Genomic DNA, 12,893 nt, shown 5'->3' on the forward strand with positions numbered 1-12,893 from the left:
CTTTCCGGGCACAGTTCCTGCGTGGGAGGAACGTAGTTGCTGCTGCAGGCGGCAGAGTGTGCAGAGAGGTGTGTGTCAGCGGCATAATGTGTTCTAAACCCCAAGTGCAACTCACCTCTGAGGATGGACTGCAAAGCTCAAAACCAAGAGCAGGTAGAAAACAGAGATAAGAACTAGGCCTCTCTGCTCGGCTATAGTCTCTCTCCCCCCCCACCCCCCCCAGTTCTTTTCTGCTTTAATCCCAGGAAGAATGATTAGTCAGCCGAGGAAGGACTGGGGAAGAAAGCAGATGAGTTTTATCTGGCGGGGGTCTGCCTGAGCCAAAGCCATGTGACTACCTGGCTGACCTGGGGTCTCCATCACGTCCCCGTCTGTCCACAAGACGGATCAGGCTGCCCTTTTCCACCGCCCCCGCCCCTTCATTCCAGGAGAGGGTTGCTAGGATAATTATAGCCTACTTGTTTTCTCCCTCTCCCACTCCCTGGGGTCCTAGAAATGTTGTACTTTCCCAAGGAACTGAGAAATTTGATCAATACTGTGGCAGACTAGAATCTGGAAGGTTCTCTCCGGCAGAAATAGTGAGGTTAGATTCTCAGGAATCATCCCTAATGGTCGGCCCGTGTTCACTGGGAACCCATCACCGTGCCCCTCATTTCAGCCACACAGAACCTTTCCCCAAATATTCAGAGCCTCTCCACGCCCCTCACAAGGGCCACTGCTCTTACTCAGCCTTGGAGTAAGCAGGCCGGGGCTGGGATCCTAGTTCTACAAGCTGCGTGACCTTGGGCAAGTTGCAAAATCTCTCGGGGGGAGTCAGTGATGCCCCGACGTACAACAGGATCAATTCTACCTCCTTCACGGAATTTTTGTGAGGATCCAACAAAATAATATCCGGGAAGCTCTTAGCCAGCGATGGGCAAGGCAAGCCCTCAAAATATGGCAACTATCACTCCTCGGGCTGACCTTTGCTAAGTGGACAAAACAAGAGGAGATGGTAAAGGTTAGGGAGACAAGCCGGGAAGGAAACGCAGAGAGACGCTTCCGAGAGGGGTGGATGGCGTTAAACGGAGGCGGCTGCGTGCAGAGAAGGACGGAGAAGGCTGGGAGGAGGGAGGAAAACGAAGGGCCCACTGGAGACCGGCCTGCACAGGATGGAACAAGGCAGACGGGGGGAAAGGGACGGACAGACAGAAGGTGGAATGACAAAGATCAGGGGGCAGAAACCCAGCTGGTGTGAGACAGACAAGAGGTGCTGGAGAAATAGAAGGAAAAGAGAAAGCTGAGGGGGGTGGGGGGGATGGGGAGGGGGGGTTCAAAACAAGCTGGGGAAGCAGCGGCAGGACAGACAGACTGGGAGCGAGTGGGGAGAGCCTGAGACAGACAGACAGATGGCAGGGACAAGAGGGTGGCCTGGGTTGCCTGCATTCTCTGTGTTTACCAGCTAATTGAGTTAAATTGTTGTCAGAGATGTAATTAAAGGGTAGGGAGAGCTCGCTGGCAGGCCCGAAACAGATGGAGGGGCTTTAATTGGTAATTAAATTCTTCCCTGGCAGCTGAGGAAGGCGCTTGTGCTTCAGCCTCAAAGGCCACGGGTGGCCTCCCCCTACTCCTGGCCCCTCTCTGGGGCTCCTTGGGGAGGGGGCTGCCCTCCCCCCTCCCCCCCATCCCGCACACCAGCAGTCTGGCAGGCGGGAGGCCCGGTAACTGCAGGAGAATGCCAGGCAGCCCTCCTCCGCGGCCCGAGCTGGCTCAGCTCCCATGGGCCAAGGCGAGCAAACCCACCCCCGCGCCTGCCCCTTCCTGACCTCCCTGCTCCCACCCACCAAACTCGCTTTGACCAGTGGATTCCTTCGGGGCCCCGATTGCTCCACTCGGGGTGCCAGGGAAGAAGAGGGGCCTCCGGCCCCTCACACTGCCCGGCTTGGGAAGGGTTAGTTGGTTTAGTCGGGGGCTCAGGCAGACCCATCTGTTGGCACGGCTCCCGTGAGCCTCTCAGCATCTGCCCCCTCCCCACCGCCCTCCCTTCCAGGAGCCGCTGTGCAGAGTCTATTCTGCCAGGCACATCACTGTCTGGTGCTGACTCTGCCCCCTCCTTGCCTTCCCGCCCTCCCCCCCACCCCCTCCAGCAGCAAATAAGACAGGATGGGATCAGCAGCCTTGATGGGCAGATTGGTTCGACTCTAAAATGCGGGCATTTAGACTAATCAGCTTTCAACTCCAAATCTCGGTTTGACCTGCATTTCATTGGAGAAGGACCCTGGGGATGGCAGATTTCCCCGAAACCCACATCTTCTCGACATGTTCCACTTCAAAGGAAGAGATAAGTAAAAAGAGAGCAACAAGGCGAGGCTTTTAAAAAGAAAGCTGAAAGGGAAGTTAGGCAGAAATAAAACGCAAGACAGGCATTGTGGAATGACTGTGAAACGCACGGCGGACTGTGAGCGACACCGGCCGCTCTGACAAAGGCCAGCTCGGCCGGCTGCATACAGAAGAACCGGGGTCATTCTCTCATTATAGCTCAGCTGATCAGACAAAAACTTCTTTGTCTCGCTCTCGGCTCCCTGGGGCCGGAGTCAGGGAAGAGCGGAGGGGTTTCTGGGAAGGGCCGTGGAAGTGACAGGCCGGTTCAGGAGGCACAATGCCTGGCTGGATGGGTTTTCACTCGCTTCCTCGAGGCTGGCTTTGCTGTCTTACCGTCATCCCCACACACGTTATTCTTTTTTCTTTTTTTTAATATATTTTATTGATTTTTTTACAGAGAGGAAGGGAGAGGAATAGAGAGTTAGAAACATTGATGAGAGAGAAACATCGATCAGCTGCCTCCTGCACACCTCCTACTGGGGATGTGCCCGCAACCAAGGTACATGCCCTTGACCGGAATCGAACCTGGGACCCTTCAGTCCGAAGGCCGACGCTCTATCCACTGAGCCAAACCGGTTTCGGCCACACACGTTGTTCTTGCTGCCAGGAACTATGCGCCCCACCCTCCCAGCCCCCTCTCTGGACCATGCTAAGGTCCCAGCCTCCCCCTCATTCCTTCAGGACTCTATTCCTCACCCCTTAACCCCTGTCCCAACATCTCCCCTATCCCAACAATATTGAAGTTTAATTCTGACTCCCCCCCAGGCTGTACGCTCAGAGGCCAAGGGCCATGTCCATTTCATTCACTGCTGTCCCCCCAGCACCTAACGCAGGGCCTGGCCCTGAGGAGCTGAAGGAATTCTGTGGGGCCAAGAAATAACCTCAGAACAGGCAGCGCACAGCGCGCTCCGGAAGCCGCAGGCCAGGCATGCGGAGGCGAGGGGCTCGGACGCAGCAGAGATGCAGGCGAGTGGCAGGGAAGAGCGTTCACGGCTCTCAGTATTTGCTAGGGGAGAGGGCGGAAACCTCTTGGAAACAGAAAGAACACAAAGGCTAACTGATGGCCAGCACGGATGGCCGCTCTGCCTCCGCTGTGGGCGGCCAGGGGAGTGAATGGAACGGTTCCCCGAACAGCAGAACCTTCCTCTGTAGGAAATTTCTAAATCAGTAAGTCTAGCCCAGCCGGTGTGGCTCAGTGGCTGAACGTCGAGCTATGAACCAGGAGGTCACGGTTCGATCCCCAGTCAGGGCACGTGCCCAGGTTGTGGGCTCGATCCCCGGTGTGGGGTGTGCAGGAGGCAGCCGATCTGTGGATCAATGATTCTTGCTCATCACTGGTGTTTCTCTCTCTCTCTCTCTCCCTTAAAATAATAAAATAAATCAGTAAGGCTAGGAGCAGGGACAAGAAATCGTATTTTTTAAATCTTCCCAGGTCATTCTGGTGATTGGCCGGTTTAAAAACCACTGGATTCAATGCTAGGATTTATTCTTTCGGCCACAAATGTTAGTTTTTCTTTTCCTTTGCCCCCCCCCCCCCACCCCTGCTCCCCTCGAGAGTGACTCCGTCTGGCTGATTCTAACAGGCCTGAGAGAAAGGAGGCGTTGGGAGTATTGACTTCCGCACCCTTCCCGGAAACTAGGTACGTGTGGGCGTGGCCCTTGCTTGTCGAATGAGGTGATGGTCCCTGGTGACCACCCTCTGCGTTCCCCACTGAAAAGACCACATTTAAAGTGAATATGACTTTAACCCTGACTCAGCAGCCCCATCCCACAAAAACGGTAGTGAAACACAAAAGCTGCCACGGCCTTTCATTTCTGGTCCCACCTCTCTGACTGGCATCGTCCCCACCACCACATGTTGGCAAGGCCACTGGGCTTCCCCGCCACGGCTCCTGCTCTCCCTGTACCTGAATGCAGCCAAGTGACACATCACTTCTCTTCCCCAAGAGGTCAGGGGGCAGCCTCGGGGGAGGGGAGGCCAGGAGAGGAGATGGGTGCTGTGCTCTCCCCTAAAGCAATCCCACCTTCCTGCCACCCAGTGAGAGGCCTCCTGGTGCAAGACCTCTCTCGAGCGCCCGGCTTTCAGAGGCCACCACAAGCCGTCGGACCTCAGGGTTAACAACTCCCGGGATTGCTGCCTGTCTTAGCAGAGCCAGCTCGCCCACACAGCCACGTCTTTTTGTTGGTTTGGTGAAAGATTTTTCAGAGAAGAAGGTAGAGAGAAAAACATCGATCTGCTGCCTCCCACACACACCCCAACCGGGGATGGAACCCGAAACCCTGGCATGGGCCCTGCCCGGGAATCAAACCCGCAGCCTTTCGGTATACGGGACGATGCTCTAACCCCGTGGTTGGCAAACCGCGGCTCGCGAGCCACATGCGGCTCTTGGGCCCCTTGCGTGTGGCTCTTCCACAAAATACCACGGCCTGGGCGAGTCTATGTTGAAGAAGGGGCGCTAGAAGAAGTTTAAGTTTAAAAAATTGGGCTCTCAGAAGAAATTTCAGTCGTTGTCTTGTTGATATTTGGCTCTGTAGACCGATGAGTTTGCCGGCCACTGCTCTAACCAACTGAGCCACACAGGCCGGGGCTCACAGCCAAGTCCTGATCAGCCAAATACAGTTGTAAAACCCAAGCCTCTTTATTCTTCTTCACTCTCCCTCTCACATCGCTTCCGTGGCCTGTTAATCAGACGCGCAGAATTCAGAGCTGGGAAGAATCTCGGGTTTCTTCTTGTCTGACAGTTTTCAAGTCCTGGGTTTGGCCAAAGCTTGGTGAGGAGGCGGCACTCCAGCGTCAGCCACAGCATTCTGCTTTCCTGTGTTTTTGTGTAACGTGTCAGACTCCAGTCTGACAAAAGTTTAACAGCCGAGCCCTAACCGGTTTGGCTCAGTGGATAGAGCGTTGGCCTGCGGACTGAAAGGTCCCGGATTCGATTCCAGTCAAGGGCATGTACCTTGGTTGCAGGCACATCCCCGGTAGGGGGTGTGCAGGAGGCAGCTGATTGATGTTTCTCTCTCATCGATGTTTCTAACTCTCTATCCCTCTCCCTCCCTCTCTGTAAAATATCAATAAAATATATTAAAAAAAAAAAAAAGTTTAACAGCCGAGTCTCGATTCTCACTGGGGTGGGAGCGGAGAAGCCCCGATCTGTAGCATTTGCCAGCTTCCGTCCAGTAAATCCTCCTGCCAAAGCCCCGTCCAAGCTACGGACCGGAAGCCACCCCGTGCAAAGTTGGGAAGTCTACATGATGGCTTCTTGGGAGCTCTGGGGGGCCGTGCAAGCCAGCAAGGCCTGGTCCTTCCCTTTAAAAGAAGTGTGAAGACCGCTGTCTAACATCCCCTCTTAAAGAGGAGACAACTGAGGCCCAGAAAGACTTAAAGAATTGTTGAGGGTCCCAGAACTAACCAGGACCAGAAGCCAAGCCCCCCTCCCCCAACCTCCCCAAACTACAAATGCTGCTCAGCCTGGGCCAGGAAGCTGGGGGGACCATCACCATCACCGTCAGCACCCAGGCCGTGGCTCAGGGAAGGCCTGGCAGCACCCATGTCAGTGGCCAAAGCATCTCGCAGAGGCCTTTGCTGGGACCCTTTGGTGCGTTCCCTCCCTTTTTCCCCCCGAGTTTGAACCTCTCCCTGCTTTCAAAAACATTTTCCCCCCATTACCGTGGACATTCAATATTATATGAGCCTCAGATGCTCCGCAGAGTGGTTAGATATTATATAACGTATGAAGCGATCCCCCAATAAGTCTAGGACCCACCTGGCACCGTGCCTAGTTCTGACAGTACGATTGGCTATGTGCCCTCTGCTTCTCCTTACTCTTCATAGACAGAAGAAAAAAAAAATCCAACCTCATCCAGTCCCCCGGAGTGACTTACTCCCCACTCCCCCGAGGGCGACACGGGAAGCACCCTCACCCGGCCCCGAGGGGTCCATCTCCTGTGCCTCTCCCGCGGCAACGCACTGTCTGTGGTGGGAGGGGGCGTGGGGAGGCACTGGGAAGGAGCGAGCCTTTCAGACACGTGCAGGGACGGTTATTTTAGCCGCTGGTGCACTTGCTTCCCGGGTAAGAAGCAAGCGGAGAGAGCGGCGGATGCCCAGGAAAAGGACACGGCCTTCTGGAACGCTGGGTTCTCGCTCTGGCTCTGCTGCTGCTGTGGGTGTGTCTCCCCTGCCTAAGGCACCCGTCCCCCCAGTCCCCCCCCCCACCCCCCGCCGCCGTGCAATGGGAAGTCAGAATGGATGCTCTTCGGCATCTTTCTCTGACAACCCCATGAATCGCTCGGGGGGAATGTGTAGGAGACCCCAGTAACGCTTCTTTGCTCCACCTCCTGCCTCCCACTCCTTTTCTTTGAAGATGCTCCCCACTCTATAGACAGCACCCCAGAAAGGCTCCCTGGCTCCGGTTTCTCTGCACGGGGACAGGAGACACGGAGTCTCCGGGCCGGCAGCTGGTCTCCTGTTTCCTAGGGGCTCTTTGTGTCTGTTTCTTCCCAGGGAGCTGGGGTCACAGTGCCAAGAAGAATGGGGGGGGGGGGTGTCATCTTTTCCCCCCAGCTTCTGCCCAGCTCTCCCTCCCTCCAGTCTGGTCTGCCAGTGAAGGGGAGGGAGGGTGGGGGGAGGGGGCGGCAGCATCCTGTGACACCCCTCCCCCTCCAGCCTGTCCTGCACCTTCTCACTGCCTGTCTTCCCCTCCACGCAGGAAGGAAAATGGCTCAGGCAGAACAAGGGCCGTTATCGCCGACCTGGCCCTGCTGCTGCCTGATAGAGCCCAGCCCTCCCCCGCCAGATCTCATTAAGGGGTCGCGGCGTATGCTTCCCAGCCGCCCCCCATCCATCTTTGGCCACGGATGACAGACTGGGCCCGGGGGCTGATGTCCGGCAGGTGACGGGGTTAATGGCAGAAGAGGGCAGAGGGCAGAGGCCAGCCAACTCACAGTGTTGGGAGGGCAGCCTGGGGGGGCCCTGGCTCTATTCCAGCTGGGCAGCCCCTCAAATTACAGCACCTGGGGGAGGGATGAGTTCTGGGCCCGTCCATCCCCGGGGGAGCAAGGTGGGCAGTATCGGCCATCGTGGGAGCAGATGGTGGGAGGAGAGGCTGTTAGCCATGGAAGAAGAGGAATGAGGAAGCTTACAAGGGGAAGGACTGGAAGTTGGGGGGAGGGGGGAACCCTTCTCTATGTGGGCTCAGTAAAAAGAACTCCATATAAATAAATAAATTAAAAAGCAAGCCCCTTGAATCCCTGGGTACCCTTTGGCAAGAAGCACGTATTTTGCTGATGGGCGTGAAGTCAGGTGATGTTTTGGGGTGGGTGCCCACGACCCGTCTTGTTTGCCCTCCCAGTGTGTGACCCCGCGGCCCAGCACTGTGGTTAGGGACAAGGTTCCAGGTGCAAACAGTGTGGGTCCAGATCCCATTCAGATCCTCCCTGTGTGAGTCCGGGTAAGTTACTTAACCTCTCTGAGCCCATGCTCTCCCTCTGTGGAGGGTAGACCTAGTGCTGTGGTCAGCAAACCGCGGCTCTTTGGCCCCTTGAGTGTTCTAACGCCACTTCTTCTAAATAGACCCGCCCAGGCCGAAAACCGACTTCTGCGCATGGGCCACGAAGTTTCCATCGCACTGTACGTGCGCGCCCGCTCGTGGTATTTTGTGGAAGAGCCACACGCAAGGGGCCAAAGAGCCGCCGTTTGCCGACCACTGACCTAGGGTGACCAGCTCCCGAGAGGAGACAGGACGCGATGCGTGGAAAACACAGCACCGGGTCCCCTGTGTGTTCAAGGAGCACCAGCTGCTCTTGGTGGTGTTGTCATTGGATCCCCTTGGCGGCCTCTCGCCCAGCCCCAGGCTTTCCCAGGCCGTCTGCCTCGGGACCTCCCCTCCTGTGACCTCCTCCCTGCCCAGGATCACCTCCTGGCCTGTGCCGCTCACTCCCAGGGAGCTGCTGAATGCTGCTTTGGGGGCAGATGTCCCCCTCACCACTCCCAGAGGGGAGGCCCCACAGTGGCAAGGGTTAGTCCCTCTAGGCCTTTGAAGCCCCAGGGAGGGGAGGGGCCGCCCTGTGTGGGAGGAGAGTGGAGGAACAATGGACAGTGGAGGGCTGGCTCTAACGCTGGACAGCAGGCAGTCAGGCAAGGGTGTGGGGTGGAGGTGGGGAGGGACTGGGGGGGGGGGGGGAGAGCCATGACCTCCCAAGGCAAGCAAAAAGTCCAAGAGAGCTGGTCGTCACTGTGGTCTCCCACAGGGACCCCGGATGTTGAGGGTGTCCTCTGGGGAGGGGGAGAGGGGTTGTTGCAATGTTGCCTGGGCTGAAGTGTCCAAAGCTCTCCCAGAGGGGGGCCGGGAGCCCCTCCTCAATTCCAGGGACCGCTCAAGTGCACCCCGATCTCAGGGTGGGCAAAGCAGCCAACCAGCGCTGCTCTGCCCTCCTTTGGGAGCCTGGATGGAGTGGCTCCCCCGGGTGCTGATCACCTCCATTAGGTCCTCAATCTTGCGAGGATAATGCATGGCCCAGGCTGGGCTGGGGGAGGAGGCCGCTGGCAGGGAAGCTGGGAGGCGGGGTGCAGGGGCCTGAGCAGAGTACCAAGCAGCCTGCCTCGGCAAACCCGGCAAACCCGGCAAACCCGGCAAACCCGGCTGGGCCAGTAAAGGCAGCAGGGGAGGGGGCCGTCCCCACCCTCTACAGCCGCTCGCCACCTCTGCACCCTCGTGCCAGCTCCACCAGCTCCCCGTGGTCCAACTCCCAGAGCCTCAGGGGGCTTCTCCTTGGGGTGCCTCCCCTTCCCAAGGCTGCCGGCCCCGTGCGGGGCCAGGGTCCTGGGGAGCAGGAAGCAGCGGGATCTGCCCCTCTTGACTGAACCAGAATCCTGATGCGCTCTGAGCCTCTGAGGACGGCTGGCCAGACCAGAGTAAAAACAGCCCAGATGGCAGCGGGAGGCCTCAGGACAGGAGCCGAAGCTTCCCTGGCTTTGTCTCGCCACCACTGTCGCATGAAACCAAGCCGGACTCGTTCCGCAGGGCGTGTTGCTGCGAAGGGGCCTGCTCGTTGCTAAATCCGTTCCCTTTGGGATGTTGCGGCCTGTGCCAGTTTACCCCGGGGGTCCACGCCTCAATCTCCGTGCCATCCCACCCCAGTGTTTTGCCTCCCACTGGGAAAGCCCTTTATACCGCCGTGCGCGTTAGATGGCGATGCAGCTGGCAGAGCCCTTGCACACCTGTGGGCAAATCTGCCGCTGCCCACCCTGCCCGCCAGGAGGACGGTGCTACTGTCCCTGAAGGCAGCAGAGCCTAACGGTCAGGGGCGTGGCCCTGGAGCCGGGCAAGTCCAGGTGGCAAAGCAGCATCCCTGCCTACGGGCTGTGTGACCTCGGGCTGTGTGACCTCTGGCTGTGTGACCTCTGGCTGTGTGACCTCGGGCTGTGTGACCTCGGGCTGTGTGACCTCGGGCTGTGTGACCTCGGGCTGTGTGACCTCTGGCTGTGTGACCTCGGGCTGTGTGACCTCGGGCTGTGTGACCTCGGGCTGTGTGACCTCAGGCTGTGTGACCTCGGGCTGTGTGACCTCTGGCTGTGTGACCTCTGGCTGTGTGACCTCGGGCTGTGTGACCTCTGGCAGGTGGCTGAATCTCTGGGAGCCTGGGTTTCCTTATCTACTAAATGGGGATTAAACTAGCGTTAGCTTATCTATTGGTTATGAGAATCTGTTACAGGAGGTAATTCTAACGGAAAGCATTCAGCACAGTGCCTGGCACATTATACATGCTGAAAAACGGCAAAGGGAAAGGGCATTTTATGAAGAAAATGGGGTCCTGAAGGTGAGAGGTTGGGCTGGGTCACAGACAGTGCTGAAGTGAGGTCCCGTGACCCTCGGTGCTCCCTCCCGCCGCCCTGCCCTGCCTCAGCGGGTTCTGCCCCACCCTCCCGCCCCGCCCCTCCCCTGGCCCCCCAGGCTCCTGCTCCCCGCGCTGAGCTGAGCTAGCAGGCCCCTCTCCAGCCGCGGGGCTCCCCTGCCTGCGGAAGCCTGATTCTCTCCTCCGGTCAGGACCGAGTGGAAATGTTTGCGGTCATGGAGCAGCAACCGGAATCCAAGGCCCATCCCTCACCGGCGATCAGACGTAGGGGAGGTGTCCGCAGTCATATTAATAACGGGCCATTGAGAACGAGCCGGCGAGGCTCTCGTGCAGCCTGAGCCGGCTGGGGTGGCTGGGTGTGTTTATTTATTTATTTTTCCCTTCAGGAGCAAACGGGGCCACGGAGGGAGAGCATTAAATTATCTCGTGAAATGATTCCGGTAATGAGCTGGGCAGGTCGGGAGGGCTGTTGGCAGCTCCCGCCAGACCTCCCGTGACCTCTCCGCACTCCTGTCTCACTTGGCCTTGCTGCGTAAAGGGCCAATTACTCCCTTCTGGGCTGTCCGTGTCCCTTGTTTAGAGCTGCTGTCTAGATGGGCAAAATGGGCGCTTTTTCATCAGCCAAGCAAGTAAGAGAGGTCATCTATTATTCTTTGCCAGGAATGGGAACGTGCCGTGGAAAAGAGGGGGGACTTGTGGGGACAAAGGCGCTGAATATGTGCAGTAAGTACTGTCCTAGAAACTCAGGTCCACAGAGACCCCATAATCACAGCATCAGTAACCACCATAACTAACATTGATATCGCGTGGACGCAGGGCCAGCTTCCCTCCCGGGCACTGTCGCGTGTTCACCCGTTGGATCTCATAATAACCCTGGGAGCAGGCACGATTGTGCCCATTCTACACACGAGGAAAGTGAGGTCTCTCAGCCGGTAGGTCGTGGGTCTGGGCTTGCTTCCCGGCTGTGTTCCCACAAGCTGCCGCCTCCGACGGTCTCCCCGGGGATGTGCCTTCTTCGTGGTTAACTCTCTGAGATGGACATGCCCGCCCTGCGTGAACTAGAGGATTGCTGAGGCCGCGAACTCCTTCCTGCCTCATGTAGTCGCAGCCACCGTACCTTCTGTGAGCCGGGCACCGGCTGAGCCACGTGTTATGTGCATGGCCTCACTCGTCCCATTGCCCGTGCGGTTGGTGCTGTTACCGTTCCCCCTCTGCCCGTCAGCACACCGAGGCTCAGAAAGGCAGGCGTAGTAACCACGTAGCAGAGTTCGACCCGGGGCTGACAGTTTCTCCCACGTCCCGGCCAGGATTTTTATGACCCTACTGCTCCAGGCCCCGTCTGACCCAGCCCCATCGCCAGGAGTTGATCCCATTTCTAAGAGGCCCAGAGTCCGAGGGTGTGGTCCTAGGCCAGGAGACTCAGCCAGACACAGGCCCAGACAGGAAGGCACAGGGAGTCTTTTAATTTTACATTAAAAGCAAAGGTCCCCTCCCTCTCGCTTCTCCCTCACCCCCTGCCTCAGCTCCCTTCCAATCACATCAGAGCCCCCAGAGGGGGCTTGACCTCTGTCCTCGGGGGAGGTCAGCCGGGGTGACCCTGCCTGTGTGCAGGATCCCACGCGAGAGGCCCAGCTGCAGGCCCCGGAGGGCTGGAAGCGCACCGGAAACGGGCTCGGGGTCACCCAGGGCGGCCGGCGGAGGGAGGGGCTTCCCTGGCCCTTTGTGAGCGGCGGGCAGGGGGGGATTAGTTCCACAGGAGCCCCTGTGTCTCCAGAGAAAGGGCCTATTGTGGAGCGACTCAAAATACAGGGCACAGCCCACCCCACCTCCCTTTTATCTCCATGGAGATGAGGGAGGCTGGGAGGATGGGGAGGGGGGGCGATGGAGAGAGCAGAAAAGGGAGGGAGATGGCAGAAGGGGTGGCAGTGGAAGATGGCAGGAGGAAGAGGGGACCGGGCAGGAGGGGAGAGCCCTTCCCTACCCTCAATCCGAGCGGCTGGTGGGATCGCTCAGCTTCATTTCGCTCTCATCGCTTCCTCTCCACCCTCTGCCGGAGGAGTCACACACACTCCCTGGGGGTTCCCAGGGCCGAGCAGGGCTTGCCCACTCCCCTGCAGCTGGCCCTCTGACCTCTGAGGGTGAGGGGTCTGGCCATCTGGGATTGAATTGCAAGATGGCCACATGGAAGGCAGCTGGGGAGCAGCTGCTGGGCCGTGTCCAGCTCCTGGACACACCAAGCGCCCTCAGAGTCATCCACCCTCTGCAGGGTCCCCACCAGACACGATCCAGGGTCGGCCTAAGCCCTCAGTGATGGTGACCGTCTCCCTGTGCCCGGGGAGCGCCTGTGGTTGTCAGGAAGGGCTTCCTTCTATCACGTGGAAACCCGTCTCCCTCTTAGACAGGCCGAGTTCCGCCCGCGGGGACTGCACAACGGAATAGGGTAGGCCAGTGGTCGGCAAACTCATTAGTCAACAGAGCCAAATATCAACCGTACAACGATTGAAATTTCTTTTGAGAGCCAAATGTTTTAAACTTGAACTTCTTCTAACGCCACTTCTTCAAAACAAACTCGCCCAGGCCGTGGTATTTTGTGGAAGAGCCACACTCAAGGGGCCAAAGAGCCGCATGTGGCTTGCGAGCCGCGGTTTGCCGACCACTGGGGTAGGCATTTAATAATATGGCAG

This window comes from Eptesicus fuscus, chromosome 20 (genome assembly GCF_027574615.1).
Source record: "Eptesicus fuscus isolate TK198812 chromosome 20, DD_ASM_mEF_20220401, whole genome shotgun sequence".
Taxonomy (NCBI): Eukaryota; Metazoa; Chordata; class Mammalia; order Chiroptera; family Vespertilionidae; genus Eptesicus; species Eptesicus fuscus.